The sequence below is a fragment of the Panthera tigris genome, chromosome D4 (assembly GCF_018350195.1).
Source record: "Panthera tigris isolate Pti1 chromosome D4, P.tigris_Pti1_mat1.1, whole genome shotgun sequence".
Classification (NCBI taxonomy): Eukaryota; Metazoa; Chordata; class Mammalia; order Carnivora; family Felidae; genus Panthera; species Panthera tigris.
Window position 1 is genome coordinate 55,584,340 of NC_056672.1, and position 20,004 is coordinate 55,604,343.

A 20,004-nucleotide genomic window follows, 5' to 3' on the forward strand; every position below is an offset into this window, starting at 1 on the left:
CTTGAACTCACGACCCTGAGATCAAAAGCCGCAAGGCGCCCCTATAAGCTCAAGTAATTTATTTGGAAAAAGATGGGAAAAAATAGCTAATTAAAATATATATCTTATGGTGTCATTCTATTTCCTTCATGCGTTTTGTAAATGCCTAATTGCGAAATATAAGAATTTTAGAAGTATATTATGTACAAATTTTGTTGAAGAACTTTCTACCAGTTATATCTATTGACTCAAATGCAAGGCAATCTTAGCATAAAAACAAACATATAGGTATCAACTAATGATAGAAAAATAACACGGCTTACAAAGTTGAGCAAAGATTTTCTTATCATTAGGCAGTTACAGAATAACATTTTTGTTCTGATAACATCAATAACAAATGCCCAGAAAATATTTTTAAAACCATTATCAAGAGGAGCACCTGGGGAGGCTCACTCAGTTGAGTATCTGACTTCAGCTCAGTTCATGATCTTGTGGTTCATGAGTTTGAGCCCGCATGGGGGTCTCTGCTGTCAGCACAGAGCCCGCTGCAGATCCTCTGTCTCCCTCTCTCTTCCCCTCCCCTGCTTGCACTGTCTCTCTCAAAAATAAATAAACATTGAAAACAAGAAACACAAAAAGAAATAAATGCAATAAATGTTTTTGTGATTTTCCTTGATTATGTATGTATATCTATATTCCTTCCATCTATGGGTGTGCTTATTTTTTTTAAATAAAATTGCAGATTTAATTTCTTCTATTGCTTTAACTTAACATAATATTTTGAAAATGTCCCCATGTTATTTATATATCTTTTGAAAACATGATTTTTAAATGCTGAAAAATAATTCAATCAAAGAATATACCATAATTTATTAATTATTTCATTATTGTTAGATTTTAGTCTGTTATCAGGTAGTGTTCTCCAGAGAAAAAGACCAGAAGGAGGATATATATAAATCCTTCTGATATATACATATCAGAGAAATGATACATATACATAGGTATCAGAGAGACAGAGACAGAGACAGAGAAAGAAAAAGAGGGAGAAATTTATTCCAAAGAATTGACTTACATGATTGTGGAGGCTGGCAAATGTAAAATCGGTAGGGCAGACTGGAAATTCTCAGGCAAGAGTTGGTGTTGTGGTCTTGAGGCAGGATTTCTTCTTCCTCAGGAATACCTGATTTGCTCTTAAAGTCTTTTAACTGGTTGCATGAGGCCTACCCACATTATGAAGGATCATCTCCTTTACTTAAAGTCAACTGATTATAGAAACAAAATTTTTTTCTACCTTAATTGAGATATAATTGACATAAAACACTGCGTAAGTTTAGGGTGTACACCATGATGATTTGATATACATATATATTGCAAAATAATTGTATGACATAATAGAAAATATATTTATTTGGTCTCTGTCCCTACTTCCTAGCACATACCTCCTGAAACCTTTGTAATTTCCTAGTGATAGGAGCACAAGGAATATCTTTTCTTCTAATATTTGGTCTTTGACTCTAGTTCTTAACAGAGTTTGTGAATCATTTGGAATTTCCTAGATGATAGCAGTGTCTTTTTTCTTTCTAAGTAATCTCTACACCTAACTGTGGAACTTGAACTCATAACCCTGAGATTGAGAATCATATCCTCTCCTGACTGAGCCAGCCAAGTGCCCCACAGTGTGTGTTTTTTTTAAATTTTTTTAATGTTTATTTTTTGAGAGAGAGAGAGAGAGAGAGAGAGAGCACAAGCAGGGAACAGGCAGAGAGAGAGGGAGATACCGAATCTGAAGCAGGCTCCAGGCTCTGAGCTGGCAGCACAGAGCCAGATGCGGGGCTTGAACCCATGAACCATGAGATCATGACCTGAGCTGAAGTCGGACACTTAACCGACTGAGCCACTCAGGCGCCCCTGTGTGTTTGGTTTTAATGAGGTGATTCTTGGTGGGCCCCTGGATGGTGACTGGTCACCAGAAAGACCAAGCCTTGATTAGAAGTGCTCCAAAGCAGTGAACAGGAGCCAGTCTCAGTGCTAGAAACTAGGGACTAAGGTGAGGAGCTGAAACAAGCTGCTGCCCTCTCCTGCCTGGGACTAGAGTTCTGTAACTCTACATAAGGAAGAGTGGGAGCAATGAGAACAAAAACAAAACAAAATGAAACAAAAAAGCAAAACTTCCCACTCCAAAATGAGTTTACAAGTAGATTTCCTAAACTCTTTAGTAGAACTCATTGTAGAAAAGTCAGATGCTCAGACGCCCCCTCACCCAAAAGTCCATAATCAGAAGAATAATTCATTCCATATAAAGGAAAGTAAAACAACAAATTTTTAATGGGGTGGGGGGAAGGGACAGAGGGAAAGAGAGAGAATCCCAAGCAGACTCCACACCGTCAGCGCAGAGCCAGATGTGGGGCTTGAACTCAGAAACTGTGAGATCATGACCTGAACAAGATTAAGAGTCTGACGCTTAACTGACTGAGCCACCCAGGTGTCCTAGTTACTATGGTAGTTTTAACATATGTCCTCACATTGACTGATTTTTATGTATACCTGTTCTTATTTTATTTTTGCCTATTTTCATTTCATAATGTTTTATTCTTTTTATACTTTATACAATTTCTTATTCTTCCTTTATTCCTTTGAGGATCTAATGCATACTTATGTTAAAGAAATCTTTTAAAGATTGTTCTTTTAGGGCACCTGAGTGGCTCAATCAGTTGAGCATCTGATTCTCGGTTTCTGCTTAGGTCATGATCCCAGCATCTCAGGATCAAGCCCAGTATCAGGCTCAGTGCTCAGTGTGGAGCCTGCTTAAGATTCTCTCTCTCTCCCTCTGCCCCTGTCCCCACTCCTGCTCTCTCTCTCTTTCTTTCTAAAATTAAAAAAAAAAAAAAAAAAAGAACACACATTCTTTGATACTCCTCCTTCCAGGAGGTGGAGATTAATTTTCCTTTCCTTGAGTATAGGCTGGACTTAGTGACTTACTTCTGATGCATAGAATATGGAAAAGGAAAAATATAACTTTACAGTAGAGAAACCTGGCAGTAACCACCTAAATTAAATGATCAAGGTTAACTTTAATAATATTAAGTCAGATTGACATTATATACTCCTCCATGTGATGTAATACAAAGGGCACTTCACCTCTGTGGCATTCTTCCCCAAAATCTGTAACTCTAGTTTAATAATGAGAAAACATCAGAAAAAATCTAAATTGAGGGACATTCTAGACATTCTACAACATATCTGCCTGATAACTCTTCAAAAGTGCCAAGGTTGGTCACCTGGGTGTCTCAGTCGGTTGAACATCTGACTTTGGCTCAGGTTATGATCTCACGGTTCATGAGTTTGAGTCCCACATCAGGCGAACTCTAGCTCCAGTGGGATGAGCCCAGCTTCTCTTTCTCTCTCCCTCTTGCTCACTTGCGCCCTCTCTCTCTCGCTCAAAAAACAAAACAAAACAAAACAAACAAAACAAAAATACACACACACAAAAACAAACAAAAAACCAAAAGTGCCAAGGTCATGAAAGACCAAGAAAGACTGAGAAACATAAAATTAACAACTCAGGCAACAACCGATGCTGGTGAGGATGCGGAGAAAGAGGATCTCTTTTGCATTGTTGGTGGGAATGCACGCTGGTGCAGCCACTCTGGAAAACAGTATGGAGGTTTCTCAAAAAGCTAAAAATAGAACTACCCTACGACCCAGCAATTGCACTACTAGGCATTAATCCAAGGGATACAGGTGTGCTGTTTCGAAGGGACACATGCACCCCCATGTTTAAAGCAGCACTAACAGCAATAGCCAAAGTAGGGAAAGAGCCCAAATGTCCATCGATGGATGAATGGATAAAGAAAATGTGGAGTATTACTCAGCAATCAAAAAGAATGAAACCTTGCCATTTGCAACTATGTGAATGGAACTGGAGGGTATTATGCTAAGTAAAATTAGTCAGAGAAAGACAAAAATCATATGACTTCACTCATATGAGGACTTTAAGAGACAAAACAGGTGAACATAAGGGAAGGGAAACAAAAATAATATAAAAACAAGGAGGGGGACAAAACAGAAGAGACTCATAAATATGGAGAACAAACTGAGGGTTGCTGGAGGAGTTGTGGGAGGGGGGTGGGCTAAATGGGTAAGGGGCATTAAGGAATCTACTGAAATCATTGCTTCACTATATACTAACTAATTTGGATGTAAATTTTAAAAAATAAAAAATAAAGTTAAATTTAAAAAAAAGACTGAGAAACAGTCACAGATTGGAGGAGACTAAAGAGACTTGACAATTAGATGTCATGTGGTATTTTGGATTGGATTCTGAATATGAAAAGGACATTAGTGAAGAAAATGAGGCAACCTGAATAAAATTATTAGTATTGTATCAATGTTAGTTTCTGAGTTTTGATAAACATACTATAGTTACATGAGATGTTAACCTTAAGGGAAACTAGGTGAAGAATACAGAGGAATTCTCTATATTATCTTTTTTCTTTTTAAGTTTATTTATTTATTTTGAGAGAGAAAGAGAAAGAGAGAGAGAGTGTGTCAGGGGGAAAGAGAGAGAGAATCCCAAACAGGCTCTGCACTGTCAGCATGGAACCCAACGCAGGGCTTGAACTCATGAACTATGAGATCATGACCTGAGCCAAAATCAAGAGTTGGAAGCTTAACTGACTGAGCCACCCAGGCACCCCTCTGTATTACCTCCTAACTTATATAAATCTAAGATTATTGAAAAATGGAAAATTTGGGGTGCCTGGCTGGCTCAGTTGGTGGAGTGTGTGACTCTTGATCTTGGGGTTGTAAATTTAAGCCCCACGCTGGGTGTAGAAATTACTTAAAAATAAAAAAAAATCTTTAAAAAAATGAAAAATGGAAAGTTTAGGGACACCTGGATGACTCAGTCAGAAGAACATGTGACTCTTGATCTCAGAATCATGAGTTTGATTGGGAGGAGTCCACATGGGAGGAGAGATTACTAAAAAAATAAACTTAAAAAATTTTTTTAAATGGAAAGTTTAAAAAATAAATAAATGAGTCAATTAGAAATTTGGAGAAAGATTTCCTAAAATGGAAAACTATAGCTGTTGTAACTGGGTCCAAGTTCATTTTGCTTGCTGCATGACAGGCCTGTAAGTTGAAAAGCAAGATGTTAGGGTGAGGAAAACAACTTTACTTGGAAAACCAGCAAACCGAGAAGATGATGACTATTGTCCCAAAGGACCATCTCCCCTCAGCATGAAATTCAAGCCTCTTTTATGTTAGCAAAAGGGAGAAGTGGGGAGGGGGGTGTTGAAGTCAAAAGTTGTGATTGATGTCTGTAGACCTCTGAGAAAAGTCATGTAACTTCTTTTTTTTTTTTTTTCCAATGTTTATTTTTGAGAGAAAGAGTACTCATGAGCAAGGAAGGGGCAGAGAGAGGGCGACAGAGGATCTGGAGTGGGCTCTGCACTGACAGCAGCAAGCCCAATGTGGGGCTTGAACCCATTAACCATGAAATCATGACCAGAGCCAAAGTCAGAAGCTCAATCAACTGAGCCACTCAGGTACTCTGTGAAAAGTCAGGTAAACTTCTTTGTCCTTGGTCAGTTGATCTTTGTATACAGGAATCTGGACATGTTATTCTTATAAATCTTAAGTATAGCATAATCATTTCTGTATGTACTTCCTTATCTCCTTGGGTGAGGTAGGTTTTGGGTAAAAAACAGTTTTGGGAAATTTTAGCTGTAACACGTCTATGTGCAGGGCTAAGCAGAAGTTTCTAAACTATAGATCATAACAGCAAAGGAAATAGAAGCAATATGGAATTAGACATGCTAAGTTTCTATCTGTTATACTACGGGGGTGGAAAAATCTCAGTAAACAAGATACACCATCTTTTTTTTTTTTAATTTTTTTAAATGTTTTTATTTATCTTTGAGACAGAGAGAGACAGAGCATGAGCAGGGTAGGGACAGAGAGAGAGGGAGACACAGAATCCAAAGCAGGCTCCAGGCTCTGAGCTGTCAGCACAGAGCCCGATGTGGGGCTCAAACTCACAGAGTGTGAGATCATGACCTGAGCCAAAGTCGGACGCCCAACCAACTGAGCCACCCAGGCGCCCCAAGATACACTATCTTTAAAAACATTTTTTTAAGTTTATTTATTTTTGAGAGAGGAAGAGATGAGTGTGCACTGGGAAGGGGCAGGGATAGAGGGAGACACAGAATCTGAAGCAGGCTCCAGGCTTTGAGCTGTCAGCACAGAGCCCAACACAGGGCTTGAACCCACGAACTGCAGATCATGACCCAAGCCAAAGTCGGAGGCTTAACCAACCGGGACACCCAGGTGCCCTTATCTACAAGATACACTATTATAAATGGACACACTCAAAGAGAGAATTAATGAATTAGAAGATGGTTCTAAGGAATTTACCTAAAGAATAGCACAAAAATGTAAAGATTAAGTACAAGAAAAAGGCATAGAAGATAAGAGTGGCATCAGGGAAAATACCAGAGAAGGGGATCCATCCCTCCTCAGAAACACTGAAAAAATTTGACCACAACTGTTTCAGCCTTACCAGAACTTTGGGAGATAGTCAAAAGTTTGCAGCAACCGAGTTAATGTTTAGCCAAGAGAAAGTTCACTGAAACTTAGTAGGAGATCTTTGTGGTATTTTAACTTACCCTCGCTCCACCCTACTCACTGATGTAGTGGCAGTCTTTTTTTTTTTTTTTTAAGTTTATTTATTTATTTTGAAACAGAGAGTCGAGCAGAGGACGGGAAGAGAGAGAGGGAAAGAAAGAGAATCACAAGCAGGCTCCGAGCTGTCAGCTCAGAGCCTGATGCAGGGCTCGAACTCACAAACCGTGAGATCATGACCTGAGCCGAAATCAGGAGATTGATGCTTAACTGAGTGAGCCACCCGGGTGCCCCTAGGTGTAGCAGCAGTCTTAAAAATGGCAGCCCATGGGGCTCCTGGGCGGCTCAGTCAGTTGAGTGTCCGACTTCAGCTCAGGTCATGATCTCATGGTTTCTGAGTTTGAGTCCTGCATCAGGCTCTGTGCTGACAGCTCAGATCCTGGAGCCTGCTTTGGATTCTGTGTGTCTCCTTCTCTCTCTGCTCTTCCCCTGCGCGCTCTCTCTCTCTCTCCTTCAAAAATAAATAAACATTAAAAAAAATTATTTTTCAAAAAGATAGCAGCCCATGTTCTTGCCATCTTTGTGTGGGTAACTGGTTCTTTCAGAAGCAGAGTGGACCTTGTTCCAAAGGGATAGAGTTTGTCTTTTTGAGCTCTCCGGGGTTTTCCTGAAGGACTGATGCAATGGGCTTCCCTTTGTTTTACCTAATTTGGAATTCTATGATGGCACAACAGAGGACTTTTCCTAAAAGCATTGAAAGGCAAGTGAACAAGCTGTTGCTGCCTGGGCAGAAAATAACAGCTGGGTGAACAATAGACACACCAAAAGCCTGGGAACAAAGTCCAGGGAGTGAGAGTTTAGTGGGAGATAAGACAAGGGCTTTGAAAGGTTCCTGGGTATACTGGGGAATCTAGAAAGCCACACGCATGGGGAAAGAAGAACACATGCTAAGAGAACTGAGATGACCATAAGCTTTCACGTTTGGCTGATCTTTAGGCTCAGGGCAAGCAGGAAGTGGAAGTTAAGGCAGAGTTGTAAACAACCTGGCTAAGCCTGAAGGAAGGAGTGATCCAAACACAGGTTACTCCAAAGACCTGGAGATTCTTTTTCTAATCTACTCCTTTTTTTGTTTTTCCTTCCTCACTTCTTTCCTTTCCTCTAGGCATTTAAGGAGATCTCTGTCAAATTATAATTTAAAAATGTGGTTATGTAGTGCTCGCTTCTGCAGCACCTATACTAAAAGGGGAAGGATACAGAGAAGATTAACACAGCTCCTGCGCAAGGATGACACACAAACTTGTGGTGTTCCATATTTAAAACAATAAAGAAGAAAAAAAATGTGGTTATGTGGAAGAAAATCCTTGCTTTTAGGAAGTAGACACTGAAGAATTTAGGGGTTTCTAATTTTTCAACATGCTAAGATTTCCAGCTTACTCTCAAAAGGTCCATAAAAGAGAAGTTTCAGTAATTTAGTAATCATTTTTTAGGCCCTATTGTGTGGTAGGTGTGGTGGTTGGCAGAGATCTGACTTGGACCTCATCCTTGCCCTCAAGGAACTCATAGACTAGTAGGAGAACCCATCTAACTAAAATACCATAGAATCTAAGGAATTATGGGAACTCAGTGGAACAAGAGGATCTGGAATGGCATATTTTTTATTTTATTAAGTAGGCTCCCCATTCAGCTCAGAGCCCAACATGGGGCTTGAACTCATGACCCTGAGATCAAGACCTGAGCTGAGGGGTGCCTGGGTGGCTCAGTCGGTTAAGTGCCTGACTTCAGTTCGGGTCATGATCTCACGGTCTGTGAGGTCGAGCCCCACGTCGGGCTCTGTGCTGACAGCTCAGAGCCTGGATCCTGCTTCGGATTCTGTGTCTCCCTCTCTCTATGCCTCTCCCCTGCTCATGCTCTGTCTTTCTCTGTCTCAAAAATAAATAAAAACATTAAAAAAAAAAAAAAAAAGACCTGAGCTGAGATCAAGAGTTGGACACTTAACTGACTGAGCCACGCAGGTGCCCCTGGAAAGGCTTCTTAAAAGAGGTCACATAAGCTAATTCTTGAAGGATGTGAAGAGTTTCAAGGGGGAACAATGGGTAGAAACTGGCTTTGATTGGAAGAGTAAAGGACAGTGATTGTTCCCCAATATGCCCATCTTTCAGTTGGTAATGGATTCCCCTAAGCTTAGTTGGGTGCTTGGCTGTCAGCTATACCATATTTTTTTAAAAAATCTTATTTTTAAGTAATCTCTACACCCAACATGGTGCTTGAACTTACAACCTTGAGATCAAGAGTTGCATGCTCCATTGTCTGAGCCAGCCAAGTGCCCCAACTCTACTACGTTTTCAACTTCTTTTGTAGCTGGGTAGGACAACGTGACTACCTTCTAGCCAAAAGGGAAGCCAGCTGAAATGATCTTGGCAACTCTCAGGTCACACATTTAATAGGAAGCTGCTAACCCTTCTCTTCCTCTCTTTGAGATGTAGTAATGGTGAGTCAATTTTGACCTTATGGATGAGAATGCTAATACCATGGGTAGGGTAAAAAGATGGACAGAACCGAGTCTGAGGAGGACCTTGGGGAGCAGAGCCTCTCACCTGACCAGTTTTCATGGTTTATCAACTCAGACTTTTACCTGTGAAAGAAAGAAATTTTCACCTTGATTAAGCCACTGATACTTCTGTCTCTGTCTAGTCAATATGCTAACTAAGAAAAGGAGGATGGGGCGCCTGGGTGGCTCAGTCGGTTAAGCGTCCTACTTCAGCCCGCGTCACGATCTCGCGGTCCGTGAGTTCAAGCCCCGCGTCGGGCTCTGGGCTGATGGCTCAGAGCCCGGAGCCTGCTTCTGATTCTGTCTCACTCTCTCTCTCTGCCCCTCCCCCGTTCATGCTCTGTCTCTCTCTGTCTCAAAAATAAATAAACGTTAAAAAAAAAAATTAAAAAAAAAAAAGAAAAGGAGGAAGAAGGGAAGAAAGACAATGAGAATACAAAACCTACTTAGAAAACCAAACTGTCTCTTTTTTCTTCTCTCTTTTGCCTTCACTTCCTTTCTTCTAATCCATTCTCCTTTTGTTATAGTTATACATAAATGTTTACATATACACACCTTTGCTCTTTCATATCCCACTGGTTCCAGATTTCTAGCTCTAGACATACTAATGAACTCATATCTTCTGTATTTTTCCTGCTAATTCCAGCTGCCAGTAAAATAGCCTTAAGGATGGAAACCATTTCCTCCCTCAGAAGCTCTCCTCAGAGTACAGTGAGGCAGTAGGCATCTGGCCAGGCAGTAGACAGGCACCTCTCCCTTGTCACGGTGAGCAGAGGGCATTGCCTTCCTAGTACAATCAGATTTGTGGGGAATAAAGGAGCTGTCTTGCTCCTGGGAAGCCTTCTCTCCTTCCATAAAAGAGAATTTGAAGAAGTCTTTAAAAAAAAATTTTTTTTAAATATTTATTTATTTTTGAGATACAGAGAGAGAGAGACAGAGACAGAGCAGGAGTGGGGGAGGGGCAGAGAGCGAGGGAGACACAGAATCCAAAGTAGGTTCCAGGCTCTGAGCTGTCAGCACAGAGACCAATGCAGGGCTCAAATTCACAAACTGTGAGATCATGACCTGAGCCGAAGTCAGACACTTAACCAAATGAGCCACCTAGGAGCCCCAGAATTTGAAGAAGTTTTCAATGTGGAAATCACAAATGCCTTATGTCCTTTTTCCATCAAAACTTTTTTTTTTCATCAAAACTTCTAACTTTTCCACATTACCTTACAGGGTATTGCAAGTATTATTTTGATCATCACAGTAGCTGTGCTTTTGGTAACAGAATTCTGATTTTACTCTTAATTTTAGTTCACATGGTTTGGCCTGGAGCTGACCCAGCCATTTGACTCTAGGATTGGATACATAATCTAGTTTTGGCCAAAACTGGAGGTATTGGGGAAAAGGCTTTCAAATGCAGGGGTTATTATACTAGAACAATGTAAGGTTGGAGATGCTGGAATCAGTTTGCCGTCCCATGGGGGAAGCCTATCTAAGAATATAGTCAACACTGAGGAAAAGAGAACCAAGAGATAGAAACCATCCCTGATGACTCTGTCTGGGACTCTCCTGCAGTTTGAGTAGAGTTTTTATTACTTGCAGCCAAACACATTTTTACAATCCACAGGGGACGTCAAAACCATTTCTCAACTCCCTGAGTGATCGTTTGGCATATGGTATGCCTACCCAAATGTTTCTTTTTTAAAACATTCATTTATTCCAGAAACTATTGTTGGTCCATTGTAGCAAAGAGGTCCTTCCTTTGTATTCTGCCCATCTTGTTGTTTAGGAAAAGGGTACCACCTGGAGTTTAAGGGTCTTAATCCTGCCTCCACCACTTGTTAACAGTGAGACTCTGAACAAATCAGAGGGATAAATCTGAACCTTGGTTTCTTTATATGTCAAATGGATATATGATTATATACATATTATTAAATTATATCGGATTGCATATAAAATTATAAAATGCTTTAAATATGTTAAGAACTATAATAAAATGGACTTTCAGCATCAAGGGATATCCCTCTTCCCATCTATAGCCTGATTCTGTTGTGAAATTTGGGGTGGAGTGGAACGGTTATGGCTACATCATCCTACAAAGATTCTACTAATTTCCACTTTGCTTGTGAGAGTGTCCATTTTCTCACATCCTAGCTAACACTGACTATTACTAATGTTTAAAATATTTGCTAGAGCCCCCTCTAGGGGCCCTCTAGGGGGCTCTAGGGGGGACTGAGCCTAGGTTGCTCAGTCAGTTAAGCATCCAAATCTTGATTTCAGCTCAGGTTATGATCTCACAGTTGTTGAGATCGAGCTTTGCGTTGGGTGTGTCAGGCTTTGCGTTGGGTGTGGGGCCTACTTGGGATTTTCTCTCTCCCTCTCTCTCTGCCCCTCCCTTGCTTGCTCTCTCTCTCTTAACATAAATAAATAAACTTTTTTTCATCCAAAAAAATTTTTTTGCTAGAAGTGCCTGGCTGGCTCAGTTGGCAGAGCATGTGACTCTTGATCTCAGGGTTGTGAGTTCAAGCCCCATGTTGGGTGTGGAGCCTAGTTAAAATTAAAATAATAATAATAAAATAAAATTTAATTAAACTAAATATTTACTACTGTGCGGTACATGACTGGCTAAGTTGGTGAATTGGTGGAGTGTGCTACTCTTGACCTTGGCATCGTGAGTTGAGCCCCACGTTGGGTGTAGAGATTACTTAAATAAATAAATCTTTGTGTATTTGTGTGTGTGTGTGTATGTACATATATATATATATATATATATATATGTATATTTGCTAGTCTGATAAACCCAACTACTTGCTATATTTTAACCTGTGAATGATGCTTCCAAGCAACTGGAGATGTTTTTAAAAATCTTCCAAACCAGCATCCCTATGCCTGCACAAAAAGCAGAGTAACTACTTTTTCCCTACCCAGCACCAACCGATTGTTCAGCATGGTAGTTAGATAAAGCAGCTGGCCAGAGGCCTTTACAAGCTGTTGTAGCAGCAGAAAAGAACACCTCCACTTCTGCCTTATTTGTTGTGTGAATGAGTGAACACATGCCCCCCGTGAAACCTGTTAAATCATGGCCCTATTATCTATGTCTTTTCAGATCAATTTCAGTTCATGCTTGGTGCCTTCCAAAATCATTGCATGATCCAGTTCAACTTCCTTGTTGGGAGTAAGGATCTAGGGTGAGGGACTCATTTATACATTTAAAATATAAAAGAACAACGGGATGCCTGGGTGGCTCATTTGAGTGAGTGTCCAGCTCTTGGTTTCGGCTCAGGTCATGATCTCATGGTTTAGAGATTTGAGCCCTGTGTCGGGCTCCACACTGGCAGTAGAAGCCTGCTTGGGATTCTCTCTCTTCTCTCTCTGTCCCTCCCCCACTTGTGCTCACTCGCTCTCTCAAAGATAAATAAATTAAAAAATAAAATAAAAAAGAAAGATTAGAAGAGAAGATGGATAAAATCATATTTTATTCTATTTTGTAATACTTTATGCTTTTCGAAATATCACAGCACTTTTCTGTTTCAGCCTTTCAAACACTCTGAGAACCAAACAGTATTACCCCCATTCATAAGAGGAGGAATTTGGGCCACCTGGGTGGCTCAGTCAGTTAAGCATCCAATTTTGGCTCAGGGCGTGATCTTGAGGTTCGTGAGTTCGAGCCCCGCATCGGGCTCTGTGCTGACAGTTCAGAGCCTGGAGCCTGCTTTGGATTCTGTGTCTCCCTCTCTCTCTGCTCCTCCCCTGCTTGTGCTCTGTGTGTGTGTCTCTTTCTCAAAAATAAATAAATAAACAAACATTAAAAAGTTAAAAAAAATAAAGAGGAATGTAAGGTTTAAAGAGGTAAGGCAAGTTGCAAAAGACACACAGCAAATTACTGGCAGAGGCAGGACTAAAACCTTACCAATTGCCACCCAATCTTTCCCCTCTATCACACTGTTAGGGCATCATTCACTCTCTGTAGTGGTGTGATCAATATTCACAAAGGCCCAGGGGGGCACCTGGTGTGTTCAGTAGGAAGAGCATGTGACTCTTGATCATGGGGTGTGAGTTTGAGCCCTATGTTGGACATAAAGATTACTTAAAAAACAAAACAGGGGCACCAGGTGGCTCAGTTGGTTGAGGTCTGACTCTTGATTTCAGCTTAGGTCATGATCCGAGGTTTGGGGATTGAACTCCACCTTGAGCTCCACAGCTGTCAGCACAGAACTTGGGATTCTCCTTTTTCCTCTCTCTGCCCCTCCCCTGTACTCTCTGTCTCTCAGAATGAATAAATAAACATTAAAAATAAACAAACAAACATGATTCAGGGTATTGTAAAAAAGGAAGATGAGAAACTCTACTGTTGGAAAGGAATATCAAGATGTAACACGTTGCCCAAGCAAAGATTCAAAGGACTTTTCACATCTTCCTTTCCTTCCTTTCTTCCTTTTTTTTTTTTTATTTTTTTTTTTTATTTTTTTTTTTAGCAGTCTGGCCATACAGGGATTAAAACTACTGGGGATTTAATTTCTCTAATTACTTGGAAGACCATCTGTGTCCTGCTTTCATGCATGAGCCCCTGCTCTGGTGAAGGAACCAGGTGTTAATCTGGCTAATTCTTCCTTTCTCCAGCCTTCCCCACTCCCCATCCCCTACCATCTGGCTATGGGATCACTTTTTTTAGAGGGCTGGGAGATGGAGCTCTAGGCTGAAATCCACCCACCCAGCTGTGCCCCCTGATACCCTGGGGACTGGCAAACATCAGAGGACCATTTGACATCAGCTCCCTCTTGGCCACTAACCAAAATCCAAGAGCTGCATGTGGGTGTAAACCTACTCTGGCTGAAAAAGTGAAACCTCCCCACCCCCATGGAAACTTTTGCAGCTTTATCTCCCTTTTGCAGTCCTAATTTAAATTCAAGGCTGAGTCATCAGAGTGAGCATGGGAATATTTTTTCTACACTTAGATACAGGTAGTGACATTATAGCAGAATTCTAGTAAAGGCAGTATATTGATCTGGTTAAAATGTATTCCCTACAGTGAAAAATCATGAGCAAAATTGGATTTTTCCAATTCCTACTTATCATTTAGAATGAGGAGAAAGTTGATTTAAGTTCTTGTGTCTTTTTTTAATTTTTAATTTTTTTGCCATTGAGCAGCAATTTCCCCTCAACTTCATCTACTCTTCCCTAGACTCCCCAAAATATGAGGAAGAGTGCTGACAGCATGGAGGCTGATTGGGATTCTCTCTCTCCCTCTGTCTCTCTGCCCCTTCTCCCCCTCTCAAAATAAATAAATAAACTTAATTTAAAAAGCATATGGGGAAGAAAGAATATAGAGCTAAAGATGACAGCAAGAGGAATAGGAAAGGAAAAGAGTTGCTTGTTGCAAAAAGTGGCCTGCTTTTCTTATTCAACTTCTCTTTTTTATACAGTACTGTTCACTCTACCCAGCCATTTCTAAGACTCATTTGCCCCCCACCTCTCCACCCTCAGTCTTCCAGAGACCCCACCTTTTTAAAAAGTATTTATTAATTTTTTTTAATGTTTATTTTTGAGAGAGAGAGAGAGAGAGAGCGAGACCTTGAGCATGCATGCACAAGTGCAGGAGAGGCAGAGAGAGAGACACACAGAACCGAAGCAGGCCCCAGGCTCCGAGCTGACAGCACAGAGCCCGACTTGGGGCTTGAACTCACCAGCTATGAGATCATGATCTGATCCGAAGCCGGACGCTTAACTGAGTGAGCCACCCAGGCACCCTGAGAGTCCCTCTTTTTTAAAAATAATTTCTAGGGGCGCCTGGGTGGCTCAGCTGGTTAAGTGTCTGACTTCAGTTTAGGTCATGATCTTAGGGTTCATGAGTTCGAGCCCCGCATCAGGCTCTGTGCTGTCAGCTTGGAGCCTAGAGCCTGCTTCGGATTCTGTGTCTCCCTCTCTTTCTGCCCCTCCCTCTCTCTCTCTCAAAAGTAAATAAACATTAAAAAAAAAAAAAAACAATAATAATCTCTAGGCCCAACATAGGACTAGAACTCACAACCCCAAGGTCAAGAGTCTCATGCTCTAAGGACTGAGCTAGCCAGGTGACCCCAGGGAACCCCCTTATTTACTGGAATAAGCCACAGGTTCAGAGTTCCTGGTTGGTCAGGGCACAAAGTACATTAAGGAGGACCTTGTCCTTCCTTCTGTGTTTTATGAGAAATTTATTTTGTTTCTGAGTGTAATGCCCCCAGGGAATCAGCATGAGTTCACAGTTTTTCCTTCCAATTGCTCTCACTAGTTGGAAATGCTCCTCCTTTTCCTGGTAAACCTTCTGGCCTGAGTTACAATCAGGAGAGTCACATTCAGTCACCTAATAACTAGGCTGTTTCTGGGGCCCAGAGGTACAGTGGCAAAGACCTCTATCCTCTGAGGAATTGATGTCTGAAGTACTCTGTAAAGCACTGTACAAATGTTAATTTCAGGTAGTTTTTAGGAAACAATTTGGATAACACAGAATTGAACTCTTTGTGTAACATAGAACTCAGCCCTTTGTCTTGTCAGTGGAAGCAGAAATCAGAGTTAGAAGGGCCTTTCAGAAGTAAGCAAATCTGACTCCCTTGTTATGTCAGTGAGAAAACAGACCACCTCCTCTCACCAAGAGTGGTTGGCAAAGTGAAGGTCCTCTAGCCTCAGTCCAAACACGGCAGGAGAACTCAGTGCAGCATAGTGGTTTAGAACACCAGTTTTGGAATTAGATGGACTTAGGCTTGAAAGCCAGTGATACTGGGCAATAACTTCCATTTTCTAAACCTGTTTCCTTCGCTGTACATTTGGGTTAATAATATTGTCTATCTTATGGGCTATTAAGGGAATTAAATGCAAAGATGGATATAAAGCACTATGCTTTGAACATATTAAGCATTTGAGGGGTGCCTGGATGGCTCAGTTGGTTAAGCGTCCCACTCTTGATTTCAGCTCAGGTGATAATATCAGAGTCGTGGGACTGAGCCCTGAGTCAGGGCTCCAAGCCCAGCTTGGAGCCTGCTTAAAATTCTCTCTCTCCCTCTGTCCCTCTTGTGAGTGCGCTCTCTCTCTCTCAAGAAAAAAAAAAAAAAAAAGAAGAAGAAGAAAAGAAGAAAAGAAAAGAAAAGAAAAGAAAAGAAAAGAAAAAAAGGAACATGGGGCACGTGGGTGGCTCAGTCAGTCAAGTGTCTGACTCCTGACTTCGGCTCAGGTCATGATCTTTCGGTTCGTGAGTTCTAGCCCTGCATTCTGCACTGATAGTGTGGAGCCTGCTTGGGATTCTGTCTCCCTCTCTCTGCCCCTCCTTCAGTTGCTCTCTATCTCTCTTTCAAAATAAATAACAAAGACAAAAACAAAAAAAGGGAACATACCAAGCGGGTGAAAAATGGCTAATATCTACTTCATTGGACTATTTCTTTTTCTTCTTCTCTTCTAATCAATGATAGAAGAAATAAAGGGAATAGCTAGCCACTCACTTCCAAGAGAGCCCTGGCTACTCTGCAGACCTGTTAGCTTGGATAGCCAAGCCATCCTGAGCCAAGCTCAGGAGACCCAGAGCAAGTAGTTACTTCTTTCTACTCATGGGAAAAGTGAGGAATAGTAGAAATTTAATCTTCTACCCAGTGGAATATTGTGGTGTAACAGAAAGGGCAGGGATTTTGAAAGCAAGATTTTGACCTTAGTTCAAATGCTGGTTATACTGCCTAGTTGCTTCACGAGCTTGGATAAATTACACAATCTCTTTGAGCCTTTCTGAGAGATGTTAGAACCTATCACATAGGGTTATTGTGATGAATAAATGAGACAAGGTATGTGTAAGCCAAATGCATGCTAAGCTGTGGTGGAACCTACTGTTTTTGCCAGTACTAGTATTGGATTTCCGTCTTCCTAGTAGCATATTTCGATTTTTCCTTTGGGAACTACCTTTCTCCGGCGGCATACTCTAATGGTAGATCTGTCAGTCAAGACGCTTTTCTGTCCTGGTTGAGTGGGCATATGACCCAGTTGAGGCTAGCCAGACCATTAATTCCTAAATTTGCATTGTTTGAAGGGTGAATCAGAGATGGACAATGGTTGGAGTTGATTCATGCCAGGAGGCAACCTGAAGAGACCATCCGATAGTTCTTGTCATCTAGATTCCTGAAGCCATCTGGTTCTTGTGTTGTTTAAGGCCTGGTGATTCAGCTGTTCTTTCAAGACTGTCAGCACCTGTGTTTCCTTCCAATGACTTCTTTTTTTGTATCACATTAGACAGAATCAGTTTCCGTTACTTGCAATGTCTGAACACTACCGCACAGATGATACAGAAATGTTACTTCTCGCTTACATGCCTACCTCCTCCCGGCAATCCCTCATACTCTCATGTTACTAACACATATAAAGTATTCCAGTGCTTCAGGACAACCTCAACTATGGACTTTTGTTGTACTTAGCCTGGAATCAGGTCTACATTGGTTGATTCCAGCTAATGTTTCAAATCTATCAGCAAATCTTACCAGTTTTATAACTATTTTTTAATAAATAATTGATTAATTAATTAGTTATTTTAGAGAGAGAGCACAAGTGGGCAGGGAGAGGGGAAGAGGGAGAGAGAGAGAGAGAGAGAATCTTTTGTTTTTTTTAATGTTTATTTATTTTCAAGAGGAAGAGAGAGAGACAGAGTGTGAGCAGGGGAGGGGCAGAGAGAGAGGGAGACACAGAATCTGAAGCAGGCTCCAGGCTCTGAGCTGTCAGCACAGAGCCTGATGCAGGGCTCGAACTCATGAAACTTGAGATCATGACCTGAGCCGAAGTTGGATGCTTAATCAACTGAGCCACCCAGGTACCCTGAGAGAGAGAGAGAGAGAGAGAGAGAGAGAGAGAGAGAGAGAGAGAATCTTAAGCAGGCTCTATGCTCAGCACAGAGCCCAACATGGAGCTTGATCCCATGATCCTGGGATCATGACCTGAGTGTCCCAACATCTGACTCTTGATTTCGGCTTAGGCCATGATCCCAGGATCGTGGAATCGAGCCTTATCTCAGGCTCTGTACTGAGTGTGGAACCTGCTTAAGATTGTCTCTTCCTCTCCTCTGTCCCTCTCCCCTGCTTGTGTTCTCTGTGTCTAATAAATAAATAAATAAATAAATAAATAAATAAATAAATTAACATCAAAGTCTTTCTATGATCTTACAAGACTCTGCATGATCTCACTCCTGGCCACTTCTTCCATCTCTTCCCTTCCACTTTCATTTTCCCTCACTGTTTTTCACCAACACTGGCTTTGCTACTCCTTGAACATGTTAAGCATATTCTTTTTTTTTTTTAATTAAAAAAATGTTTATTTATTTTTGAGCGAGAGAGAGAGAGAGAGCATGAGCAGGGAAGGGGCAGAGAGAGAGGGAGACAGAGAATCCAAAACAGGCTCTGAGCTGTCAGTGCAAAGCCTGACGTGGGCTTGATCCCATGAACTATGAGATCATGACCTGAGCTGAAGTCTGACGCTCAACTGACTGAGCCACCTGGGGAACCTCCATGTTAAGCATATTCTTGTCTTAGACCTTTTTATATTTGCTGTTCCCTAAGTGTCCTCCCACCCCTATCTACTTGCATCTGTCTCTGCGCATAGTGGATAGATAGCAAAAAAAGAAACAAACAAACAAAAAACCTTGTTGAATTAATGAATGGATAGAATTCTGATACATTAATAAAATGGAATACTATGAAACATAAAAGAATAAGGTAGAGGTGCTTGGGTGTGTCAGTTGGTCAAGGGTCCAATTCTTGATTTTGGCTCAGGTCATGAACTCATGGTTTGTGATTTTGAGCCTGGAGTCAGGCTCTGCACTGCCAGTGTGGACCCTGCTTGGGATTCTCTCTTTCTCCCTCTCTCTCTTCCCCTCCACCTATTGCTCTCTCTCTCTCTCTCGTAAATAAGCAAACTTTAAAAATAAATGGGGGAGGGGTGTATGGTAGCTCAGTCAGTTAAGTAACCAGATCTTGATTTTGGCTCAGATCGTGATTTCATGGTTCATGAATTTGAGTCCCAAGTCCAGCTCTATGCTGAATGTGCAGAGCCTGCTTGGGATTCTCTTTCTCCCTCTCTCTCTCTGCCCCTCCCCCGCTCATTCTCTCCCTCTTTCAAAATAAATACATAAACATTAAAAAAAGAGAGAAAAGAATAAGGTAGAATGTCTTAATATGTAATGACTCTATGATACAATGTAAATTAATAAAAGAGAAAGAAAAAATACAGTACATTGTATGTAATAGGCTTTCATTTGTATAAAGTTTACATAAGAAATTTATAATATCTGGGACGCCTGGGTGGCTCAGTTGACACTTCATTTCAGCTCAGGTCATGATCTCATGGTTCCTGGGTCTGAGCCCCAAATCAGGCTCCGTGCTGACAATGCAGAGCCAGCTTTGAATTCTCTCTCTCTCCATCTCTCACTGCCCCTTCCCTGCTTGGGCTCTGTCTCTCTCAAAATAAATAAATTTTGTTTTATTTTTTTTTTCTAAAATTTATTTATTTATTTTTGAGAGAGAGGGAGAGACAGAGTGTGAGCAGGGGAGGGGCAGAGAGAGGGGGAGACACAGAATCCGAAGCAGGCTCCAGGCTCTGAGCTGTCCGCACAGAGCCCGACGCGGGGCTCGAACTCACAAACCGCGAGATCATGACCTGAGCAGAAGTCGGATGCTCAGCCGACTGAGCCACCCAGGTGCCCCAAAATAAATAAATTTTAAAAATTAATAACATCAGTTAACTCTGAGGATTCAGGGGTGTCTGTGGGAATGAGACTTACTTTTCACTGTATACCATTTTGTACTACAAATTATTTATTTATTTATTTAAATTTTTAAATGTTCAATTCTTCTCCCCTGGGAGGATGCTTT

The 20,004-nt window shown here is 41.2% G+C and overlaps 1 non-coding gene across 1 annotated transcript; it reads left to right on the plus strand.

Moving 5' to 3' along the window:
• Positions 1-7,815: 7,815 nt before the first annotated feature.
• On the plus strand, positions 7,816-7,920 carry LOC122233298. Its single transcript, XR_006210860.1, has one exon. It is a non-coding gene; the product is annotated as a U6 spliceosomal RNA (small nuclear RNA).
• The last annotated feature ends 12,084 nt before the right edge of the window (positions 7,921-20,004 follow it).